This window comes from Glycine max, chromosome 3 (genome assembly GCF_000004515.6).
Source record: "Glycine max cultivar Williams 82 chromosome 3, Glycine_max_v4.0, whole genome shotgun sequence".
Taxonomy (NCBI): domain Eukaryota; kingdom Viridiplantae; phylum Streptophyta; class Magnoliopsida; order Fabales; family Fabaceae; genus Glycine; species Glycine max.
This window is the reverse complement of record NC_016090.4, coordinates 12,206,599-12,233,188: the sequence shown is the minus strand read 5'-3', so window position 1 is coordinate 12,233,188 and position 26,590 is coordinate 12,206,599. Positions and strand designations below refer to the sequence as shown.

At 36.3% G+C, this 26,590-nt stretch overlaps 1 non-coding gene and 1 pseudogene across 1 annotated transcript; both read left to right on the top strand.

Moving 5' to 3' along the window:
- Positions 1–4,911: 4,911 nt before the first annotated feature.
- On the top strand, positions 4,912–5,018 carry LOC113001335 (small nucleolar RNA R71). Its single transcript, XR_003266652.2, has one exon. It is a non-coding gene; the product is annotated as a small nucleolar RNA R71 (small nucleolar RNA).
- A 14,636-nt stretch (positions 5,019–19,654) lies between these two features.
- On the top strand, positions 19,655–24,199 carry LOC100778646 (protein ENDOPLASMIC RETICULUM-ARRESTED PEN3-like; annotated as a pseudogene).
- Positions 24,200–26,590: the final 2,391 nt, after the last annotated feature.

Genomic DNA, 26,590 nt, shown 5'->3' with positions numbered 1-26,590 from the left:
CGTCCACTAAAGAAGGGTTTGTGAGGAATGGCTTAAGTCGGTGTCCATTGACCTTGAAGATCTTGTTTGTGGAGTCGCTTTTGGTCTCAACTGTACCCTAAGGAAAAACATTAGTAACAACAAAAGGACCAATCCACTTAGACCTCAACTTACCACTCATGAGTCCAAGCCTAGAATTATACAATAACACTTTTTGCCCAACCATGAAGTCCTTCTTAATTATCATGCTATCATGGAACTTCTTGGTCTTTTCTTTGTAGAACTTGGCATTCTCATACGCTTCTAGGCGGATCTCATCTAACTCACTCAGTTACAACTTTCTTTCCTCACCAGCTTGATCCATAGAGAAGTTGTAGGTCTTCACTACCCAGTATGCTTTGGGCTCAATCTCAACTGGAAGATGACATGCCTTTCCAAAGACAACCCGATAAGGAGACATTCCTATGGGTGCTTTGTAGGCAGTCCTATGTGCCCAAAGAGCATCATCTAGCCTGGTACTCCAATCTTTCCTGCTTGGCTGCACAATCTTCTCGAAAATTCTCTTGATCTCCTTGTTAGAAAATTTTGCCTGTCCATTGGTTTGGGGGTGGTATGGTGTGGATACCCTGTGTACAACCCCGTACTTTTTAAGCAAGGCATGCATTGATTTTTTGCAAAAATGGGTTCCTTGATCACTAACGATTGCTTTAGGTACTCCAAACCTGCAAAACATATTAGATCTGACAAAATCTACAACAACCTTAGCATCATTAGTTCTAGTGGGCTTGGCTTTCACCCATTTTGAAACATAATCAACTGCAAGGAGAATGTAAACATAACCAAAAGATACAGGAAAAGGGCCCATGAAATCTATACCCCAGACATCAAACACCTCACAGAATAGCATAGGTTGTTGAGGCATTTGTTGTCGCCATGTAAGTGCACTTCCAGCTCTCTAACACTGCTCACAAGTGATACAAATCTTCCACGCATCTTTAAAGATGGTGAGCCAATAAAAGCCACAGTCAAGCACTTTACGAGCTGTCCTTTGAACACCCAGATGACCTCCCGGTGCGGAAGAATGACAGAACTGCAGGACTGAGTCAGTCTCATGATCTGGAATGCATCGTCTAATGACCTGATCACTGCACAATTTCCACAAGTAGGGGTCATCCCAAATAAAATGCTTAGCATCACTTTTAATTTTATCTTTTTGCGCTTTAGATGCTAGGGGAGGAAAAACAAAAGCAACTAAATAATTGACAATGTTAGCAAACCAGGGAGTAGAAAGAGAATCAGAAATACTATACAATATATATAAATGATCATCCGGGAAGTCATCCTGAATGGGTGAGTCCTCATCAGACACATGTTCGATCCGACTGAAATGATCAGCAACCAAATTTTGTGCTCCACTCCTATCACGGATCTCCAAGTCAAACTCTTGGAGCCATAGCATGCATTGGATCAACCTAGGCTTCGAATCAGCCTTCTTCAACAAGTACTTTAAAGCTGAATGGTCAATATAAACAATAATGCGAGTACCAAGCAAATAAGAATGAAATTTTTCAAGAGCAAAAACTATGGCTAGTAGCTCTTTCTCAGTAGTAGTATAATTCGCTTAGGCAGCATCTAAAGTCCTAGAAGCATAATATATCACCCTAGGCAATTTATCGATTTTTTGAGCAAGGATAGCCTCCAATGCATAATTTGATGCATCACACATAAGCTCAAAAGGGGTTGTCCAGTCGGGTGCCTGGATGATAGGGGTGGTAGTCAGTGCTCTTTTGAGGCAATCAAAAGCCTCTTTGCATTTATCAATAAGTCAAACTCCACCTCCTTTTGCAACAAGTTGGATAGTGGAAGGGCTACTTTGCTAAAATCTCTTATAAAGCGCCTGTAGAATCCTGCATGACCAAGAAAAGATCGCACCTTTCACACACAAGAGGGGTAAGGCAATTGTGAAATAATAGAAATTTTTGCAGGATCTACTTCAATGCCCTTATTGGAAATAATGTGGCCTAAAACTATACCTTGCTCAACCATAAAATGACATTTTTCAAAATTTAGAACAAGGTTAGTTTTAGTGCATCTATTCAAAACCTTTTCCAGACTATCCAAACAAACATCAAAAGAGGATCCATATACAGTGAAATCATCCATAAACACCTCTATGCAAATTTCTAAAAAATCACTAAAAATACTAATCATGCACCGCTGGAAGGTACCAGGGGCATTGCACAGGCCGAAAGGCATCCTCCTAAAGGCAAAAGTGCTGAAGGGGCAGGTGAATGTGGTCTTTTCCTGATCCTCAGGAGCAATAGTGATTTACATATAACCAGAAAAACCATCAAGGAAACAGTAGTGAGATTTACCTGACAGGTGTTCAAGCATCTGGTCAATGAATGGCAGTGGAAAATGATCCTTTTTGGTAACCTGGTTCAACCTCCTATAGTTGATGCAGACTCTCCAACTATTCTGCACCCGAGTAGGAATCAACTCCTCCTTCTCATTTTTTATCACAGTGAGGCCGGTTTTCTTTGGGACTACCTGGACGGGACTCACCCATTGGCTGTCGGAGATAGGATAAATGATTCCAGCTTGCAAAAGCTTGGTTACCTCCTTCTTCACTACATCAAGAATCACCAGGTTGAGTCTTCTCTGTGGTTGTCTTATTGGTTTAGCCCCATCCTCTAAATTTATCCGATGCATACATGTGGATGGGCTAATACCAGGAATGTCTGCCAGGGTCCAGCCTATAGCCTTCTTATGCTTCTTGAGAACTGATAACAGCTTCTCCTCTTGCTCATCAGCAAGGGAGGCAAATATAATTACTGGAAAACTTTTGTTATCATCCAAGTAAGCATATTTTAAATTTGATGGCAGAGGCTTCAATTCTGGGGTGGCTGGTTGGATAGTGGTAGAAAGAGATGGTTTCTCAGCCTGTACCTTATAAAGAAAGTCAGAAGTATGTGTACTTCCTGAAACATGGTTAGTTCTATCTGACTTTATAAAATCAATCTCAAGAGGTAAAACATCACCATACATGTAATCAATATCAAATTCAGATTCACTCTCAGCATCAAATTCAGACATATGATCAAGTACGAATTCAGATTCAATGCATGAAGAGTGACAGGCATGCAGATTAGAATGATGATTAGTCATGTATTCATCAACAACATGGTCAATTATTTCAGCACGAAATATAGAAAGATCTTCAGGTGGGTGTTTCATAGCAGCAAGAATATTAAAATGAACAGTTATATAACCAAACTCCATAGAAAGTGTGCCTGCATATACATCTATCTTAGTTCTAGCAGTTTTCATAAAAGGTCTGCCTAGAATGATGGGAACTGATCCTTTAGAAAATCCCTCCTCCATATTCAAAATATAAAAATCAACAGGGAAAATCAGTTCACCAACTCTAATTAAGACATCCTCTATGAAACCAGCAAGATAGGCAACACTTCTATTAGCTAAATGAATTACCACATCAATTGACTGCAAGGGACCAAGAGATAGAGAATTAAAAATAGACAGAGGCATCACACTTACAGAAGCTCCTAAATCTAGCATGCCATTGTCAAACTTATTGTTCCCTACAATACAAGGTATGCTAAATGTACCTGGATCTTTACATTTTTCAGGGATTTGGGGACCAGATTTACCAATCAATGCGGAGACATTTCTGCCCATACTAATTCTTTCACTTCCTTTAAGCTTCTGCTTATTAGTGCACAACTCCTTCAAGAACTTAGCATATCTTGGAATTTGCTTTATTGCATCCAGCAGAGGTATGTTTACCTTTACTTTTCTAAATGTTTCCAATATCTCCTTCTCTGCCTCTTCCATTTTTTTGTTGGAAATTGCTCTTGGAGGGAATGGAAGAGGGATATGCTGCTTCTCTTTAGATTCACCTGCATAGAAATTGTTAGGTAAATTACTCTTTAAATTTTTGTCATCATCTTTTTCTGGAGTAGAGTGAAGTTGGGCAGGTTGATTTGCGGATGAGGAAGATGTTGCTGGTTGAGGTCCTTGACACTACTTTCCCGACCTCAATGCAATGGCACTCACGTTTTTGGGATTCTGGACAGATTGAGAAGGTAATCTGTCAGAATTCTGGGACTGTTGTTGATTTAACTGTGTAGCCAATTGTCCCATCTGATTAGTTAAGCTCTGAATGGAGGCTCTGGTCTCTTGTTGAAATTGCATGTTTTGCATAGTCATTTGCCTCACAAGCTCTTCAAGGGAAGGTTGTGGAGGAGCCTCAACTGCTTGCTGTTTCTGGGGCTGTTGCTGTTGTTGCTGATGGATTGGTGGAGGAACGTATAGTTTGCTTGGGCCAACAACATTCTAAAAATAAGGTTGTTGTTGTTGTTGTTGCTGCTGTGTGAAGGATTCGACCATCTAGGGTTGGGATGATTCCTCCACCCGGGATTATAGATGTTGCTGGAAAGGTCATAATTGTTCTGTTGTTTCTGATTTTGGTACTGAGGTTGAGGAGGTCAGTTGTAGATGTTTGCAGCATAAGCTTCAAGCTGTTCAATTGCTTCAGATTGTTGCACAGAAGGGCAAAGGTTTATGTTGTGGTCGGCAGAGGAGCATAAACCCCAAAGTCTGGCGACAAGTGCAGATTTTTTATTCATGGCCAGTTTGGTTACCAGGTTAACTAAGGCATCTAGTTTACCTTCAGGCTTCTTAGTCTCACCTGATGGAGATGAATTCGTGGCTACTTCATGCACTCCTCTAATGAAAATAGCATCACTTCTGGCACTAAATTGCTGGGAGTTTGAAGCCATCTTCTCAATTAAACTTTTGGCTTCAGTAGGGGTCATGTCTCCAAGGGCTCCACCACTGGCAGCATCTATCATACTTCTCTCCATGTTACTGAGTCCTTCATAAAAATATTGGAGAAGAAGCTGCTCAGAAATCTGGTGGTGAGGGCAACTGGCAAATAGTTTCTTAAATCTCTCCCAGTATTCATATAAGCTCTCTCCACTAAGTTGTCTAATGCCAGAAATATCCTTTCTGATGGCCATGGTCTTGGAAGCAGGGAAATTTTTTTCTAAGAATACTCTCTTGAGGTCATCCCAGCTCGTGATGGACCGTGGAGCAAGGTAATAAAGCCAGTCCTTTGCCACTCCCTCTAAAGAATGAGGAAAGGCCTTTAGAAATATGTGATCCTCTTGGACATCTGGGGGTTTCATGGTGGAGCAGACAATATGGAATTCCTTCAGATGTTTGTGCGGCTCTTCACCTGCAAGGCCATGAAACTTTGGAAGCAAATGGATCAGTCTAGTTTTAAGAACATATGGGACATCCTCATCAGGGTATTGGATACACAAGCTTTAGTTGGTGAAATCAGGTGTAGCCATTTCCCTTAGAGTCCTCTCACGGGGTGGAGGTTGTGCCATGTTCTCAGAATGTTCAAAATCAAAATGTTCAAAACAATAATGCTCAAAATCACCAATAACAAAATGCTCAGGATTCTCAAAAGGTACTAAATGATGTCTAACTAATCTATGAAATATCCTATCTATCTCAGGATTAAAGGGTTGTAAGTCAGATGGATTGCCTCTAGTCATAGACTATATTCAGCATGCACAACTAGTTGTCTTCTCATGCAAGTAATATTGTAGGTTTGAACTACAACTACCATTAAATGATATCCAAATGACTTGAAATTTTGTGAGCAACCTTATAAAATGATGAGAAGATAGCACAAAAAATTTCAAATGAAAATTCAATGTCTAACTATAGAAGCTAAAAATGGTAAGTTAAGAAAAATAAGAGAATAATACTTGGAAAACAAAAAACTTTTGACAGAATCGCAATTTTTGGAAGAAGGAGACCTCAGCCAGCCTATGGCAGGCTGCCACGGCATGGGAAATTTTTTTTTACCCCAAATACATATATAATAATTGTGATTCTGATAACCGGAGCAAAAGTTATGGTCGTTTGAAGTTTTGACAAAAATCAAATTTGCTACTTTTTTGGAACTTTCAAATATGACCAAACTAAGGGCTCCAACTATTTTTCCCACAAAATATGGATGAAAAGAAGTGACCACAAAAACATTCAGCCAAAAATAACAACTATAGCTACCAAAACAAAAATAACAGCTATTTGTCTGCAGATCCCTCATGTAAGACTAGACTCAGCTCAAGTAGCTTACGAAAGTTTAGCCTAATTTAGCCTAAGCTTTGTCCATAGATCCCTCATGTAAGACTAGGCCTAAACCAAACAGCATTATTATAACAACATAATTCAAACCAAAACTTAACCCGCAAATCCCTCATGTAAGATTAAGTTTCGATCCTGCTTCAATCAAGTTCTAAGGCAACAGTACATTTCCCAATGCTAAAGTCACCTAACTGTGCACACAAGTGGGTGATCAGACCGAAAGCATACGAACATTAAGCATTGAACACAGAAAACATAATCAATTAGATATTAGGTATTTACATCAGTTGTTCATTAGAAATCCCCAACTAGGGTGTTTAGCCAGCCATTACAAAGAAACCCTAACAATAGATGAGATTAAAAATAGAGAATGATTGTTCCTTACACAAGAAGGGGGATTCCTCCTCCTCTTCTCAACATCTCACACTCACTCTCTACTCAATAATCTCTCTCAAATGACAAAACCTAGGCTTTAATGCACAAGATGCTCCTCTTTGCTGCTTCTAGGGCTCTTATCCCGAAATAGGCACTATGGCTGTTGTGGGATTTTGTGCCTTGAGTATTGTGACAAAAGTGTACCCTAATTCTGCACAAGACAGGCTTTAAATAGGCTCTGAAATCACGACATTGCGCTTAACGCCACCTTCGCTCTTAGCGCGAGTAAGTGGAATTGGGCTTAGCGACAGTCTCGCGCTTAGCCTGGCTGAAGGCACCTTCTACGCTTAGCACACTGATCTTGCGCTTAGCGCGCAGCTTTGATGCTGATGCTCTACCAGATTCTCCTTTGCACTAAGCACGCTGAAGCTGCGCTTAGCGATGGATATGCGCTTAGCCCAACTGCTGAGCTTAGCCCAACTACTGCTTTTTGAAATTCAAAACTTAGCCTCTTTTTCACCTGAAAATGCCCAGATTTCATCATTAAATCCAATGGAAATGTTCTAGAGATAGCATTAACCATAAAACAAGATTTATTTACAAAATTTACTCCAAAATAACCATAAATTGGGGACTATACAAGCTTTGGAAAATGATTTCTATACAAAAGTTAGTCGTATAAAGCGACTAACAAATCTTCAGTAATATCCCGCCAAACCCAGAAAACTCCTAATCTCAAACACAGACTTAAGACTCTCCCACTTAAGATATCACATGTCCTAGAAAACTAACTTTATCTAACCAGAACTCACACTTGGACAACTTAGCATAAAGTTGTCGGTTCCTAAGGGTTTGCAACACAATCCTCAAGTGCTCTTCATGCTCCTTTCTAGTCTTTGAGTATACCAAAATATCATCTATGAAAACTACCACAAAACTATCAAGATAGGGGTGAAAGATCCTATTCATGTAAACTATAAACACACCAGGGGCATTAGTCACACCAATGGGCATGACATACTCATAGTGACCATAACAGGTCCTAAAAGCAGTCGTTGAAATATCCTCAGACTTCACTCGGATCTAGTGGTAACCTGATCTAAGGTCTATCCTGCTAAACACATAAGCCCCTACCATCTGGTCCATAAGGTTGCCTATTCTAGGCAAAGGGTATTTATTCTTAATCATTACCTTATTCAACTGGTGGTAGTCTACACACAACCTCATGGTCCCATCTTTCTTCTTCACTAACAACATTGATGCTCCCCGCGAAAACACACTAGGTCTTACAAACTACTCATCCAATAAATCCTCTAACTATTTCTTAAGCTTGGCTAACTCTATGGGAGATGGGGCTATGGTTATGGGTCCAGCACCGGGTACCAAGTCAATGGAAAACTTGATCTCTCTCTCAGGTGGTAAATTGGATATATCCTCAGGAAACTCTTTGACAATAGGGAGGTCACACATGGAAACCTTAGTCTCTACTTCTAGGTTAGACAAGATCATGTACACTTGAGAATCTTCTTTTAAAGATGTCAACACTTGGTTGGTAGAGATAAACATTTCATCCTTACTCATTCTAGAATCATCAAACATGACAGTTTTATCAAAACAGTTTAACAAGACATGGTTGGAAGATAACCAGTCCATACCCAAAATAACATCAATTTGGCTCAAAGGCAAAGAAATCAAATCAATTAAGAATGTTCTACCAAAAATTTCCACAGGACAACTCAAACATACATTAAAAAGAATTAGATGATTTCATATCTATCTTAAGTCCCTACTTAAGTTACTCTTGAGATTTGATGCCTCAAGAAAATACTCCTCTTAAATAGTCTTCCCTTGAGACATTGGCACTCATTTTCCATTTTTTGTATTCCTAACCGTTTGCAATGTCATTCTATTGCATTTCATAAATTATACAGATGGTCAGTCTAATAACTCATGACAAGGCATTGAAACTCATGGTATAACATACATCAGGGATACAAACATGTTATGACTACATCATTCAAATCTCTATCACTCATGGAAACACATCAAAGTGATGAAGTTCCAAATCCAAACAACAAAAACCAAGCATTCAACAAGGTAACCAGAGAATGCACAAAGAAACATAGCAGACTCAAAACTCACAAGTCGAAAGGTTCGATCGACTCTGATACAATTAATGTAATGACCCACCTCGTCGCTACGATATCACTTACTATAAAATGTAACATTTCAATTTATAAGTGAAAGCTCCATTAACTTGATTGTGAAAACGATGGTAAATTTTTTGTGATGTACATTCATCAAACACGTGAACAAATACATACTTATATTGATACATTATACACTGCTACACAACTTTCAAATGTCAGAACATAATTCATATTTTTTTTACATATATCTAAACTTGGAACTTACATGCCCAATCAAAAGATTCAAGGAACCAACTAAGGAAGAGTTGATAACAAAACATCACTCTCCCCCAAAATAAATTTCAACGTTATTACGTCGACTTGGCAGCTCCAACAAAAGACTTCCTCCAAGTCACCTACTGCTGCTCATCTGCTCCCACAAACGAAAGTTCGAGATCATCACAGGCACTAATCACACGATACAAAAAATTGCAAAGGTGAGTTTATTATAAAAGATCAACAAACACCAAAAGACAATGATTAACAAGAAAACAATAACAATGACCACAATCATTCTTAATAACCCATCGGCTCAACGTACACTTAACAAACTAGTCATCAACTTTTCCATAATTCAAATCATATATGCTCAGAATGATGCATGTACCTGACATAACTCTAAAATGCAATGTGGTACCATTTATCCGAAAATAGCCTAAGCGTATCCACATGACACTCTCACTTAGGAAAGCTAGGCAACAAGTTTCGAGGTCACCCTGTCGTGCACAAGCAACTCCCCCCCCCCAAATGCTTATCAACCTGAGTCTGAAGGAAGTTCTAAACCGAGTGACATGCCCCCAAGTACAAGTATTTTTCGTTATGAAAAAATACGAGTACTTACTGACAAAGTTTGTACTATTTCCATGTAATATGAAGTATGAAACATAGCATCATCAATGCACTGACCATGGATAATTAAAGATTCTAAGCCATCCCATTCTCTCTCCAGGAATGCTTAAAACTCTTTCAAACACTCTATTTCCCCCTCTAGGGATATCCAACATGGTCACAACACCCCCCATGTACATACACAACATACATCATCACAATAACATCAACATCATCTTATATCAACATCATCATCAACATCATAAGCAATCACATTCCACATACATACATATAAATTCATGCTCGGGATTCACATTTCCCAAGTCTTCAGGCAACATAAACCTCATACAACAACAATTTATAATACCACGAGACTTATATTTTTAAGGAAAACTATAAGTTAAAGAGGAAAACTATGGTATTCAAAACAAACTCTTATGCCCATTTAAAATTTAATAAAGTGTGATTGCATATGTATAAAGGTTTTGATGATGCAAAAGATATAAGCAACTCAAGTTTACTTCAAGTCCAAGTCAACATCAAGTAAGCAAAAGATCAAGAGAAAAAATTCACTTTAGTCCATTTTTGTTAAAAGAATCTCTTAATTATTGGAAAGGTTTGGCCTTAAAAACAATTTTCAAATTACCTATAAAAATTGTTAAAATATTTTTACACTTCTGAAAAAGTATTTTCACTGGTAATCAATTACCAGAAGCACAATTGGTTTTGGAAAGCTTTCAAGAAGTTTGAAATTTGAAGTTTAAAAGTTGTAATCAATTACCACATGTATGTAATCTATTACAAGTAACAAAACTCCTGAAATTCAAATAGAAAAGACATGACCCCTCATTAAATAATTGTGTAATCGATTACCAGTGAGGAAATTTCATAAATAACTCTGAAAAGTCACATCCCTTCATGAGTTTTGGAAAAGCCACCAAAGGCCTATAAATATGTGACTTGTCTAGAAAATCCTCATAGTTTTTTAGAATCTCATTGCCTTATTCTATCCATAAACAAATCTTTGGCCAAACACTTTCAAATCAATTAAGGATTCTTCTAAGATCTTCAATTTGTATCATGCTTCTCTAAAATAGAGAAAAACTTATGTGCTTCATGTTGGATCAAGTGGTCTCAGAATAATTAAGAAGGGGGGTTGAATTAATTATTAATGACCCTTTACTAATAAAAAATCTATCCTTGTTAATGTTACTAAATTCAATTAGGCTTTTACTATAATGTTAAGATAGTAAAGAACAGAAATAGAAACTTAACCAAAAGTAAAAGCGATAATTAAAGTGCACAGTGGAAATTAACGAGTGTAGGGAAGAAGAAGACAAACACAAGTGTTTTATACTGGTTCGTCAACAACCTGTGCCTACATCCAGTCCACAAGCGACCTGCGGTCCTTGAGATTTCTTTTCAACCTTGTAAAATCCTTTACAAGCAAAGATCCACAAGGGATGTACCCTCCCTTGTTCTCTTTGAACAACCAAGTGGATGTACCCTCCACTTGAACTGATCCACAAGAGATGTACCCTCTCTTGTTCTCACTTACAATAACCCAAGTTGATGTACCCTCTACTTGTACCACAAAGGATGTACCCTCCAATGTGTTCAGACAAAGTTCTCAGCTGGTTAGTCCTTTGAAACTTTGTGAATGGGAAACAAAAGATATCTCAGGCGGTTAGTCCTTTGAAATCTTTTGTTTAAGGGAAATGGAAGAATCAAAAGAATTCTTAGACTGTGTCATTTTGAATTCTTTGAAAAGGGAGAAGGGAGACACAAAAGAATTCAGGCCATTAGTCCTTTGTTCTTTTGGAAAAGGGAGAATAGAGACACAAAAAGAATTTAGGCGGTTAGTCCTTGTCGAATTCTTTTTGGCAAAGGGAGAAGAGAATGAAAAGATATAGCACACTTTTGTTTTTTGTGAAAAAACAAGGTTTAGAAACCAGAAAACTTAGAAAGCTTTTGGCAAAGGAAGAAGAAGAAGAAATTCGAAAGGATGTTCAAAGGTTGTGTAAAAAAGTTGCAAAAGTTATTGAAATGCAAGTCAAGGTCTTGCTTTTATAGACTCTTCATGTCTGGTCAAGAAAACCATTGGAAGAGTTATAACCTTGAGAAAAACCTGAAAACCATTGGAAGAGTTACATCTTTTGATTTTTATTCAAAACTTGTCACTGGTAATCGATTACCAAAACCACATAATCGATTACACAAAGCATTTTATGAAAAGACGTGACTCTTCACAATTGAATTTCAATTTGAACGTTCAGATACATTGGTAATTGATTACTAATATCTTGTAATTGATTACACCATTTTGAAATCAATTGGAACGTTGTAAATTCAGTTAAAAGCTTTTGAAATCAAACTTTGCTACTGGTAATCAATTACAGGTAATTGGTAATCGATTACCAGAGAGTAAAAACTCTGGTAACTTAGAAAATTTTGAGAAAAACTCTTTTGAAAAACAAAACTATGCTATGTTTGTTTTTTGAAAAATCTTTTCAATACTTCCCTTGTGAAGTCTTCTTGATTTCTTTTCTTGATTCTTGAAATCAAAATTCTCTTGATTCTTGAATCTTGTTGACTCAATCTTGAAATCATTATCTTGGGCTTTTTGTCATCATCTTTGTTATCATCAAAACAACTTGAATCAACTTGATTCATCATCATGAAGCTTGCTTCTACACTGCAAAAAGAAAATTGTTGTTGTGATCAAGAGGTTGTGTGTCTCTTGATTTGTGAGTTTTTCTGAACACGAGGGAAAGGGATCCCTAGGGGTGTGTTTGGTTTTCATTTTCATTTTCTGTTTTCATTTTCTAAAAAACTGTTTTCATTTTCAAAAGATTAGAATTCTGAAAACATGTTTGGTTTGACTTCTTGTTTTCTACTTTCAAGAAAATAAAACACTGAAAATGCGTTTTCAAAAGGAAATGTATTTTTGGATTTGCTTAAAATTACATTCCTTGCCACCGTGTTTTCATTTTACCCAAAATGAGGTTCATGGTTTCAACTAAAATCACTGAAAATGAGATTTTATTGTTTCCAGTTTTTGGTTCGTTTGAGAAAATATTTTCACTGAAAATGTTTTCAAAAATCCAACCAAATGCATTTCCATCACCATTTTCTATTTTCAGTGAAAATGAAAACAGAAAACAGTCAAACCAAACACCGCCTGGGTGGTTCAGAGGTTGTAAAAGAATTTTACAAGGATAGTGGAAATCTCAAATGGATTGCTTGAGGGCTGGACGTAGGCACGGGAAGTGGCCGAACCAGTATAAACCGAGTTTACAATTCTCTTTTCCCTTATCTGATTTATATTATTGCAATTAATTTTGTCTTGTGCATTTAAAGAACATCGATTAAATTGTTTGTTGCTCCTTCTTCTGCATATTAAATCTATCATATATCATTTAAAGAGGGAATTAAAGTTTGTTACTGGGAAATTTTTGAAACTTAATTCATCCCCCCTCTTAAGTTATTCAGGCCACTTGTCCAACATAAAGAAGTAAATAGAAGAACAAATATAAAATTTTGGGCAGAGTCTCCTCTATAATTAAGAATTTTTCCAAAAATTCCAATCAATACAACACCAACATCATTGAAAATTTCAATCATCAATAACAAACCTATCACATCCCATTAGTTAAAAACACAGTTTTTCTTGAAAACCATCATGCACATCAATAACAAATATATCACATCCCATTAGATAAAAACATAGTTTTTCTTGAAAACCAGCATGCACATCAATAACAAATATATCACATCCCATTAGTTAAAAACATAGTTTTTCTTGAAAACCAGCATGCACATCAATAACAAATATATCACATCCCATTAGTTAAAAATATAGTTTTTCTTGAAAACCAGTATGCACAGGGACAGACATACATCCCCATAATTGGGTTCCCAGACCCCTACTATGGTATCAAAAGCTATAAACAAACAATAAAGTCACCTCACCTATCTATATCTCTCTGTTAGTTCCTTGCGACATTGTTCTAAGATCTCTTAGGTTCACGTTCATTCGTCCAAATTCAATGCTCTATATACCAAATCAAAGATAATTCAATATAGATTTCTAAGACAAGGTTAATATTAACTTTTGGGGTCAAATACCCATTTAATTTAAAATGGGGCTAAAGGGGTATTTTGAGATTCATATCAAAGAGAGGTCATTTTAAAACTCTAATCACGCCACTGTGACTAGGGTTCAACAAATTTACAAAAACAAAGTCTATTTTATAAAAAGGAAACTTTTACAATGTCTCTATTTCAAGGGTTTTTCAAAGGAAGTGTAAAAACATCTAATAATGGTACCCAAGTCAGAAGAGATGTAAAGATAGCCTCAAACTAACAAGGATAAAGCTTAGAAATCATGGTTACCTCAAAGAAACCACGAAGGAAGGATTGGAGGGTTCGTTCTCTACCAAATCCTCGAGTTGAGTTTTGAAGATTCCGCTCCGATTAAACTGTTCTTCTCCGTGCGGTGGTCCGACAGCAAGCAAAGGCGGCTCGTGGCTGTCACCGGTGGTCAATGGTGGTGGAGGAGGAGGTTGGGGGAGGGTTTAGGGGAAGAGAAGGAGGAAGAAATGACTCTTTTACACTGTTGGACATATTTGTAGCCTGCAACACTCACCCCAGGCGAGCTGATCTAGCTCAAATTTTATTGCTTTGGTTAAAATATTATATCTCTTACTTAAGATGTATATTGCAAATCACAATGGTCAGAGTCTGCAAAATTGGGTTGGAAGCGTACAGTCCAAATTTGAAAGCAATCCAATGGCTAATGAATCCATGATTGCAGTTTTAGTGGAACAGGTTTAAGTAAAACTTGAAATCTCATAATTTCAACCTAAGTCAATAAAAGTCCACATAACTCAACATCCACATCAAGCAGATCGCACATGGCTAATTCACACAATACATTAACTCATCCAAATTAATCAAGTAATCAAATAACACAAGAAAAAATCAAACATCTATTTTCAATTATCAAAATTTCAGGGCGTTACACATGAACTCTTCATTCAACATCATTCAAAATATGAGCAGAACATCGCATATGCATGAACTCTCCATTCAACAAAGTGTGCCCATTCCAAATACTCAATATGAAATGCCAAGTTATTAGCACTTGCATTATTCATTGTTACACAACAAACTTTTGAAATGCCCCATTCTTTTAAATAATTATCTAGGGTTATCCTTATACTTTCACCTTTGTGGCCAAAACTCAAACAAAATTTCAATATTTTTTATTCAACACCCACCCTTCATCAATGTGATGAGCTGTCACACACATGTAATTCATATTTTGAATTGATGTCCAAGTACCCGTAGTAAGTGAAACCATTTGTTTATTTGTAGACAACACATGCTTCAACTTCTCCTTTTCACCATTAAACACATGCATGCAATATCTAGCAATAATGACATGAGAAGGAATTTTAAATTTAGGTTAAGCATCTTCAATGAACTTCCTAAACCCTTTATTTTGAACAAACTTAAGTTCATCAATAATTATCATATTTGCAAGTGTTGTTAGAGTCTGCTCTTGATTAAAATCAACAAGTTTCATATTAACTTTATTAGGGTCACTCTCACTATCACTTCCAAAAAAAGTTGTCTTTTGCTTTTTATCAACATGCCTGTGTGGGTTTTTCTTACATTGTTGGTACACATGTCTTCTCAAGTTAGAGCTTCCATGGATAGAACTAGGTATTGCATATGATATGGGTTTTTCTTACATTGTTGGAACACATGTCTTCTCAAGTTAGAGGTTCCATAGACAAAACTAGTTGTTGCATATGATGCATTACAATACTTACAATAAGCCTTGCCATCTTCCTTCTTAGTAAAAGGTTCCTAAACATTAAAAGGGAGTCTAGCAGTTTTTTTTCTTCCTTACCTCTGCTTGTGTAGATTCAGGTTGTTGTCCTTGCCCTTGTTGTGGTGGAGTTTCATGTCCTTGTGGCTGTTAATGAGGTTCTTGTTGTGATGAACAGTATGACATGGAGAGGGAGTGCTAATTGGTAGAATTGGAGATGAATCATTAACACTCTCCTTGTACCACTTTTCTTTTCCAATGGTCTCATTTGCAAAGTTTAAAGAACCCATCCACAATAAAACATTACACAATTTAGACCTTTTGGATAATTTCAAATTGGTTTCAGCTTTTTTATTTAATTCCCAACACCTCGTGCTAACAGCTAATGCTTGGATCCTCGAGGAAATCATTTTAATAAGCAAACCCAAAATAAATAAAACAAAACACAATCCAAATAAATCAATTCTAGAGAATAAATAAATATGCTACTAATTTGCAATCTAAAATGAGGAGGTTGCTGCTCAAAATAAAATAACCGCATCTTGATAAAAAAAATCTTGATCTGGATAAATATCCATATCAACGCAATATATTTTTCCAAAAACTAAATTAGGATTTGTGTAAATTAGAAAAAATAACCAAATTTTATTTAGACATCAAACAAATCATCAAATATGAATCCCAATAATCTAACTGTAATAGTTACTTTGATACCACATAGAGTTTTAACAATATTTATAAAAAATAAGTGACGTGCACAACACAATAAAAAAATATTTGTTAATTATGTTGCCTGGTGAAAAAAGTTCAATAGTCAGAAGTGAATGTAAAGAAACATGAAACATGGTTTGTTGTGAAGTGAAGGAAGTGTTACATGATGACTAAGAAACAACATGGCACCACACAAGTGTTAGACAAGTGGCCTCAGATATCTTAAGAAGGGGGGGGTTGAATTAAGATATTCCAAACTTTTCTCCTAATTAAAAATCTATCTTACTTTTTACTTAAGTTATGAATTCCCTTAATGACAATCTTCTTAAATATTAATTCAAATGAAGCAACTTGAATATAAATATAAAGCAATAATAAATAAAGGAGATTAAGGGAAGAGAAAATGCAAACTCAGTTTTATACTGGTTCGGCCACACCCTTGTGCCTACGTCCAGTCCCCAAGCAACCCGCTTGAGAGTTCCACTAACTTGTAAATTCCTTTTACAAGTTCTAAACACACAAGGACAACCCTTCCTTTGTGTTTAGAGATTCTTTACAACAAGAGACTCACAGTCTCTTAATCCCTTAGAGAATGAGAAGAAGAAGAGGAACAAATCTCTCTAAAAAGAGATGGATTTTACAAATTGAGCACTCAATTAATTCCTTAATGAATTGCAATTGAATTGGCCAAGGAATTCTTAAGAGGATAAAATGAAATTGCTCTTTGAGAGGATAAACACTTTGTTGTTCTGAAAATCTCTAAGCAATTTCGTGTTTAAGTCACATATATATAGACCATTGGTGGTCATGAGTAAAGCCTTTGAAAAGTTGTGACTCTTGAAATTATTTTTCTGAAATTCCTGTCTGGTAATCGATTACAGTAATTGTGTAATCGATTACAGCTTTTAAAATTTGAATTAAAACGTTTACTAACTGCTGGTAATCGATTACCAATATTGTGTAATCGATTACAGCTTTTAAAATTTCGAATTCAAATTTTTATAGCTGTTATAAAATGTATTTGGCCACTGGTAATCGATTACATCCTCTGGTAATCGATTACCAGAGAGTAAAACCTTTGAAAAACACTTTTTATTTTAAATCACTTGGCCAAACCTTTGCTAATTCAATTAGGAATTCCCTTCCTAATATTCTAGTGATCATCTTGATGTTGTGCCTTGTAATCTTGAAGTATTGTCTTGAATTTTAATCTTGAAAAGCCCATTTGCATCAATTGCAACACATTATCATGATCATCATCAAAACATCAAAGCCAATTGCATCTACAACAAGCACAACATAGCGTGGGTTCTCCTTTTAGTTAGGGTTTGGATGATTTTTATAACTATTCAGAAATTAGTTACATTCAAATTTTAGCCCTATAAGAAAAAAAGAGTTTTTGATTTTATCCCAACACGATAAAATCTTTTAAAATTAGTTCCAGTTATATATAAAGAAAAAATGGGATAATAATTAAACCAATTTTATGAGTTATTTTTTAACGAAAGTATTTTTATTTAAAAAAATCTTCAACTAACATTTTTTATGCATTTTTCATATCTCTTTCTATCCTTTTCATTTTTAAGTTTAATTTCAGTATTTTTTTTAAAAATATCATTTTTAAAATTAATCTTATATCACAATATAAGTTATTTATAATAAATTTTAATTATATAAAAACATTTATCATATTTGGTCTTGACTTCTTGTAGTGACGAGGTAGATTTATCCCCAACTTATTAAATTGTTACTATTTTATTAAAAGCACATAAGGGAATAACACATTATTATACCTTCCTTGATTGTCAAAATATCTTGTTAGTTTTTAATATATAATGATAAAATTTATATTTTAATTACGAGTTCATGGATTGGTTTAATTGGTCAATGGATCTATAAATCTTAACCCGTAACTCAACTCGTGCATGAACGATTTTGATCAGTTCGATCCGATTTTGATCTAAATACATAAATGACTGAACCCATCATCGATTTAGATCGGGTTAGAATTCATGAATGACTCGTATCCGAAAGCACCCCAGCTAGACACAACTATGTAAGAAAAGGTAGCATGAATTGATTTTTTTTTTCAATAATAAATGATGCAATCCAACCCCGCAAGGACATTGAATAGAAGACTCCAAGAAGATTGGGCCAGAGATGCAAGAGAAGGCCCTAGGGTTCTCATGAGCCTTAGGTTAGATTTTGGGCCCATGGGCTAAGTATGTGCCCGCTTATCTTTGTACATATTAGATTAAGGTCTCATAAGCCTTAGGATAGATTTCGGGCCCATGGGCTAAGTATGAGTCTGCTTATCTTTGTATATATTAGATTAATGTTTCATTATTTTTTGGGCCTTGTATTTAGGGCTTCATAATATAGGTAAGGTATGCTAGAAATGTAGGATTTTTCAGCCCTTGTATTTTAAGACACCTAGACTAGTTTTTGTATTAGGGGTAGTTTTGTAATTTCATATACATTAAGTGAATATTTGATGTGTGTGTTGGGAAACAAATTTAATTGAATTGGGAGAAGCCCAATCCAATTAAATTTTAGAGGGGGAGGTGAGTATTTGCTTACTACACCCCATTGCCACATCATATAGTCACACTTTGTTCATGTCTTTCATGCTTTACATGCCTCATGACACCTAAGCATACTTAGTGGAGAATCTTGGACTTGATCTTGGATTAGTGGGCTGAAACATAGCTAAAGTTCACTAATCATAATTAGTGAAATTTTGGCTCCAAAATTTGGCTCCACAAATTGAAGTGAAATTTGAATAGAAATTCAAATTTCCCTCCAATTTTGTGTGACCTTAGGCTATAAATAGAGGCCATGTGTGTGCATTTTTCAACTTTGATCATTTGAGAATTAAAATTCAAAGTTTAGACCTCTTTTGAGGCACAAAATTTCATGCTCCTTCTCTCCCTCTCGCTCCACTCATCTTCTCCTACCTTCAAGCTCTTATCCATGGTTTCCTATGGTGGTGAGCTTTTTCTTGACTCATCTTCTCCTTGAAGTGGCATCTCCTCTCAACTCTTCTTCTTCTCCATTCCACTGCCACTAAAATTCAAGAAGCAAAGGACTCCATTGATGAAGAAGATCCAAGGCTTACAAGCTCCAAGGAGCTACATCAATAAATATAGTAACAGTTTAACCCCACTGTTCATGAATAAAAACCAATGCTCACCGCGTCATTAAATTGAACAAAAAGGATCAATTTAATGTATTTGAAAAAAATTGAGGACTGAATTAATTTTTTTATAAATAATTTGAAGATTAAATTGATAATTAAATAAAAATAAATTATCCAATCAACTACAAATTATAATATAAACAAAATCGTATTAATAATATTCTTATCATTTCATAGATTTGTATCTTCATCACTCCTGTCAAAACATGACCAAGTGCAAGTGTCGTTCCATGATGGCAACTATCGAACGTCTCAAACCCAATTAGCAAAAGACAAAATACTCAAATTATTGTTGAAAATCAGAGGAAAAGCCTCACCTCAATCCCTTGTTCTTGATGTTGTTCTATTATGGAGGAAGAAGGAACATCAACGAAATCCAACCCTTCTTTGAGGGAGCGCATAAATCTAAACGTGGGCGGGAAGCTCTTCGAGACGATGCTCTCCATGCTCCACTCCAATGACCCGAATTCGCTCCTCTTCTCCCTATCCAACCGCCGATTGGCTGACCCGAGCCCCATCTTCATCGACCGTGACCTGGAGATCTTATCCATCCTCCTCTCCCTACTCCGCACCTCTCACCTCCCCTCTGCTGTGCACCACTTCTCCAAGCACGAGCTTGGCGACGAGGCTCTCTTCTACGGCATCGACGCCCACCTCTGTGCTGCTGCCGCAACTCCCCCCTTCTCTGACATCGACGTTGCCCTCTTCGCCTCCCTTCGCCCACCTCCGAGTGCCTCCCCTCCTCTTTTGTCGTTGCCCCCTCCAGCGCTGTCTAGATCGCCCATGGTGGCCAAATCTCCTATTGCGACCCTATCCTCACCCACGCCACCACCACCCGCACACACCTTGACAAAATCGACTCCATCTACAAAGTCTAGCTAGAAATTGCCATCGTTGGTTCCAAATCCGACGTCAGCCTCCATTTCTACAACTTATCTGACAACCGCTGTGACACCCTCTACCCCGACATATATATAAATAAATAAAATATATTGGTAAACAAAATCACATGGGTAAAAGGTTCACATTCACTTCAATTACCAAATAAACTCATTAAAAATATATTCGGCTCAAAATAAGGCCGTAAAAATTTACAAAAATATTTTGTTAAATCAGTGAGGTGAAATAAAATAGACTAACATCATAAAATTAACATAAAAACTTATATCCCAATGTCACATCTTATTAGAGCGTTGTGTCCCGACGTCCTTCAGCACAATATTCCTTAAAGTAGTTCACCTAGTCATCTGCTCCCCCGAACACAAAGTTCAAGATCATTACAGGATCCAAACACAAACAGCAAACTGGGAGTGAGTTATCACATTCCTAACTTATAGAGAAACAAGACAACTAGATATACATATCATATAAACCAAATAAAACTTACTTACATGTAATTCACGTAATTCCACCACTTTGTCATTCAAAGTTCACTTTTCATCCATCAATCACACTTTTCAATCATCAATCACATTACACAAGAATCACACGCTCTGATCAAGACATAATAACACCTCAATTTCATAATAAACAATTAGAAAGCGCATGAGACAATTATGCTAAGACTCAAGCCTACATGCAATGTGGTACCCTGTCAGTGAAAAACCACCCTGGGGCACTTAGGAGTACATAACAAGACACACCACACAATGGGTTTGTCAGGTCACTCTCACTAAGTAAAATCATAGGGAGACCAGTCAGGGTCACGATGTTTTGCAAGAATGCTCCAACCATATGGGATCAGCATAGGCTTAAAGGAGCACTCAAACCCGGTGACCCCCAAGGCCTACACTCCGAAGAGTCCGTCAGGGCCTCTCCCTCCTGATTCAGGTCCAACCCCTAAAATCATTTTAGCACACAGACACTGCTCATGAATTATACAATACCCATGACCTCACACTCGTGTGTTAAACACGTACAACATATTGCGCTACAATTTAACACTGGTTCCTAAATAGGAAACCTACACTTTCTCTTTAACACTGCGCATTTACACTTTTCTCAAGATAACACTGGTTGGGTTATTGTACAATTCACAGCTTACAACACAAATAATGTCACATCAAGAGTTAATCACACACTTATTTACAACCAAAACTCGTTCACAATTTCACATCTCATAATGTCACAATCCACCACCACATGTTTTCACGTAGCTCACAATTCAACACATGTTCTACTTTACACTTTTACTCAATCTCAATAACAATATTATAATCTCAAGGCAATATGTTATTTCACATTTTATCACATATTCCATTTATAAACACTGCTAGTGAATTACACAATACCACAACCTCACACTCATGTTTCAACACATTTAACACATTGCGCTACAATTTAACACTGGTTCCTAAATAGGAGACCTACACATTCTCTTTAACACTGCGCATAAACAATTTTCTCAATATCAACACTGGTCGGGTTATTGTATAATTCACAGCTCATAATTCAATACACACATCTTAATACACATGTATCTCAAATCTAAACATAGTATTCTCAAACTCCAACACTTGAATAATTTTTGGAATCACACAATAACATCACTATAACATTATTTACATAAAATATTAATATAAATAAATATATAACTAAATCTATATATATAAATCCAGCAACGTATATCATATTTGATCATGAATTTAAAGAAAGTTTTCAATGTACCAATTCTAAATAATTATACAAACACTTTCTCATATATATATAAGTATACATGAATTCATATATATATATATATATATATATATATATATATTATCTAAGAATACAACACATAGTCTATTAGAATTCTTTTCTCAATTTCAAATATAATATCAATTTTAAACTATAAAAAAAACTAAAAAGCATGAAAAGGGGAAAATACAAACTCAATATCTCCTTACTTAATTTCATCAATTCATACTACGGTTCACACTCAACACAAGAGCACATTAATTTCACAAAAATTTCTTATTGGGACATCAAATGATTCATCAAACATATATAATTTATATATAACTCATAGTTATAATTATAAGGATAAAGTAAAAATTGTAGAAACACCCAAAAACTCATTCCAATTGATACTCTAAGGATCCCTGCACATGTTCTCACTAATCCCCAATCGTGAATAACTCATCTCTTACCTTTGAGCGGACTCACGTGTCTTCAGCCAGCGATAGTAGCATCTCTAGTGGTTCCCTGAGATTCCTTCAGTTATTCCTCCGACTGCTCCGATTGAATTCCCAAACGTCAGAGAGACGGAGAAGAGATTGAAACCTCCACTCGTACTGTCTTCATGCAATTCCTTTTTCTCCCTCCACGATTATTATCTCACAAATCCCAACGGTGTAAGTGTGCGCAATTGAATTTCGAACAACATATCCAAATTTCATGAAAATCCAACGTTTAACGAAATTGGGATCATAGTTTTACCAAGACAGTTTTGGGTTTCTGCGGGATATTTAAAGGCTATAATGCGAAGGGTTTGTATATAAGCTCAGACATGATTTTAAAATTCCCAACGGTGAGCATGCTCGGAATTGGGTTGTGAACCTGGTGTTTAAATTTCACGACGATCCAACGGTGAATGAGTCCGAGATCGTCGTGTTTCTGAGACAGGTTTAGTGAGCTGCGGGAAAAAGAAAAAGTTCTGAGAGGAGAAGGGAAAACCGAAAATGAGAGGAAGAGGAGGCTGAGGACTGACCTAGCATGTTGTTATTTATAGCTAGGGGCATTTACGACCTATTGTTTACTCTATTTATTTATTTATTATTTTATAAAAACAAACTTTATTTTATTCTCTATCAAACAAATAAATAAAATACCCTTTTTATTTTCTCTCAAATCATTATTTTAATTAATAATTATATCTCCTTATTTATTTATTTATAAAATCTCATCATTTTTTTAAACTCTATTTACTTATAAATAACAATCCTTTTTAATCTAGTTTACGAAAATTGGGATGTTACAACCGCCACATCGGATCAGTCCACTGGACTGATTTGCTCAATCCTCGAATCTTCAAATCCAGCATCAACGCCATTACCAGTTCTACAAATTATGTCTTCGCTTTATTTGACTGTCCTTACGGAGAGAATTTCATAATCGAAGTCGATAAAGAGAAGCTTCAGACTGGGAAGCTGATGTGGATTCTGGCAATCAGAGTTCTCGTCAAAAGCGCGGTCACCGGCAGTGTGTTCGGTTACTTCAGCTACGTCCGGTTATAGGACCCAAGGTTCGGGGAGGTGGTTTGGGAGATGAACGAACCTGGCGGTTCGGGACAGAGCAGCAGGTTTGGGGATTCATTTGTTGACGTGGAAGGGTTGCTTCTGTTCATGCTGTGTTCGAAGTCTGGGGATTTGGCTATGGCGGATATGCGGTTTTTGAAGGACGATCCTTGGGTTTATTTGAAGGAGAAAAACCCTAGTTTGGTGAGTTATGGTGAAGTAAGGAATATTGTGGTGCATTGTTATAGGGGACAAGTGTTTGTGGCTAAAGAAGGAGCATTGGAGGTTTGGTCAAGTGTGGAACAAAGGGAAAATAGTGGGAGTGGTGCTGAAGGGTTTTATAGAAGGGATTTTATGGATAAGAGAGAGGATTCAGAGAGAGGGGTTATAAAGAAGATTGAAGGTGGTGGGTATAGGTTGTTTGTTAGTAGGGAAGATGTTGAGGGTATTGAAGTGTGGGAGAGATTGGCAAATTTAGTTAGGTAAGGAAGTGGTTGAACTATAATTGTTGTCAACATTACATGAATTAAGTGAAATTTCTTTTACAAGCAATGAAGAAACCATGTCTTGATGCAACTTTGATACTTCTGTCATTTTAGATTCATTTCCTGTCATTGTAATGTTCTTGATCAATTGACCTTTAGGGGCAAGTGTATACATTTTTATTAATGCAAACTTTTTTTTAATTTATTTTTCTGCAAATACCTCACTAAGCTTTCTTTGCCTTCTTCCATTGTATTTGTTGTATTTTGTTAACTATGTCATCTTAATGGATTATATTTTTGTTAGGTCCAATTCTTCTAGAAAGAGCTCCTCTTCTTTCTTGCATACTCTTGTATTCTTCCTTCCACTTTGGTACTTTTGTTATATTTTGTGATGGAAGTTTCAGATCAATGTAGTTTTTTTTTCTGTCAAAAAAATCATTGTAGTTTGTTTCACTGGTGAATTTCCCTTTATTCATTGGTCTATTGGCTGATTATGAAGTTTGGATTTCCACTTACTTTAGTTTGCACGATGTTCAACTTTAGGTAAGCTTCCACCACATATATAATTACTAGTAATTTGTCTTTGTTTATTGTCATTCCTAACCATTTTATGTGTGGATGTTATCATTCAAATGTGTAATTACTACATTTTTTGTTAATAAAGTAAAATTTGCTATCCAGTTTTAAGGTGGGAAGTGCATAAGAAATAGTTTTCAGCCCCATTATTTACTACTCCCCCATGTTTTGTCAATTAGCTGATTGCTTATTTCTGGTCACATATCCTATATTTTTTCTTTCCTGTCTCAAGCCATTGTTTATTGACATGATCAAGGTATAAGGACATTAGCATCTTTATGCACCCTTATTTTTTTTTTTGTTAATTACATAAAATTTGCTATCCTATTTTAAGGTGGGATGTGCATAGGAAATGGTTTTCAGCCCCATTATTTAATTACTACTCACCCATGTTTGGTCGATTAGCTGATTGCTTACTTCTGGTCATATATCCTATATTTTTTGTTTCCTGTCACAAGCCACTATTTACTGACATGATCAAGGTATGAGGACATTAGCATCTTTATATGTCCTTACCCTATGTTTGGATGGAGAAAATTTAGCAGGGGAATTCATTTTTCAAGGAATTTAAAATGGTTCATGATAAAATAGATTGTTTGGATAGAGTATTTGAAAGGAGATTTAATTTCTGGTATTTTTATGAATCATTTTGATTGACTAAAATTGTGGGATTTCAAATTCTCTAAAAAAATATAGAATTTGAAATTCTTTTTTTAGAGATGCTCACTCTAACTCACGTTCTTGCTCGCGATTCTTTTTCGCTCAACACTCACAACTACGGGTGACCAAAGTTTTAACGGCCGATATTGACACAAGTTGTTTTTCACCGACGTTGGCTGAGGTTTTTTCGGTCATATTTTTTTGTATGATGTCAACCAAAGCTATTTTTTGCTGATATCGGCTAAGATTTTTTTAGATGATGTTGGTTAGGGTTATTTTCTCACTGACGTCACTCATGGGAAATTTTTGATAATGTCAGTAAAGGATTTTTTTGGTCCTTGTCATCCAGGTTTTTTCAGTTGATGTTGACCAATGATTTTTTTGGCCAACATTGGCTAGATTTTCTTTACTGACATCGATCATGACTAACTTTTGAGTAAACACCTGTTAGGTTTTTTCAGCTGACGTCAGCTAGGTTTTTCCAACCAACATCAGCCAAAGCTATTTTTAGCCAATATTGGTTAAGGTTATTTTTTAGCCTATGTTAGCTAGGGTATTTTGGCTGATGTCAACTAGATTTTCTTAGCCGAAGTCGGTTAGGATTTTTTTGCTGACATCAACTAGGGTTTTCTGGCTGTCATCAGCCAGAGCTATTTCTTAACCGCATTTGTTAGGTTTTTTGGTTGATGTTGACTAGGGTTTTTTCTGCTAACACCAGCTAGTTATTTTTTCCAACATCGGGCATGACTATTTTTAGTCAACATCGACTAGGTTCTTACAGTCGACATCCACTAAAGTTTTTTTGGTCGACATTGGTCAGAGCTATTTTTTAGCCAACATCAGCCAAGGCTATTTTACATCCGATGTTGGGTAGAGTTTTTTGTCCGACATTGGTCAAGGCTACTTTTTTAGCCAACTTCGACTAGGGATTTTTCGGCCAATGTTGACCAATGATGTTTTTCGGCTGACATCGGGTAGGTTCTATTGGTCGGCATCGATCAAGCTACTTTTTAGCCGATATTGGGTAGATTTTTTTGTCAACACCTGCTAGGATATTTTAGGCCGACGTTGGCTAAAATTAGTCTGGGCCAATGTCTAGGATTTTTTTGCTGACATTAACTTGGGTTTTCTGGCTGTCATCAGCCAGAGCTATTTCTTAACCGCATTAGTTAGGTTTTTTGGTTGATGTTGGCTAGGTTTTTTTTCTGCTAACACCAGCTAGTTATTTTTTACCAACATCGGGCATGACTATTTTTAGTCGACATCGACTAGGTTCTTACAGTCGACATCCACTAAAGTTTTTTTGGTCGACATCGGTCAGAGCTATTTTTTAGCCAACATCAGCCAAG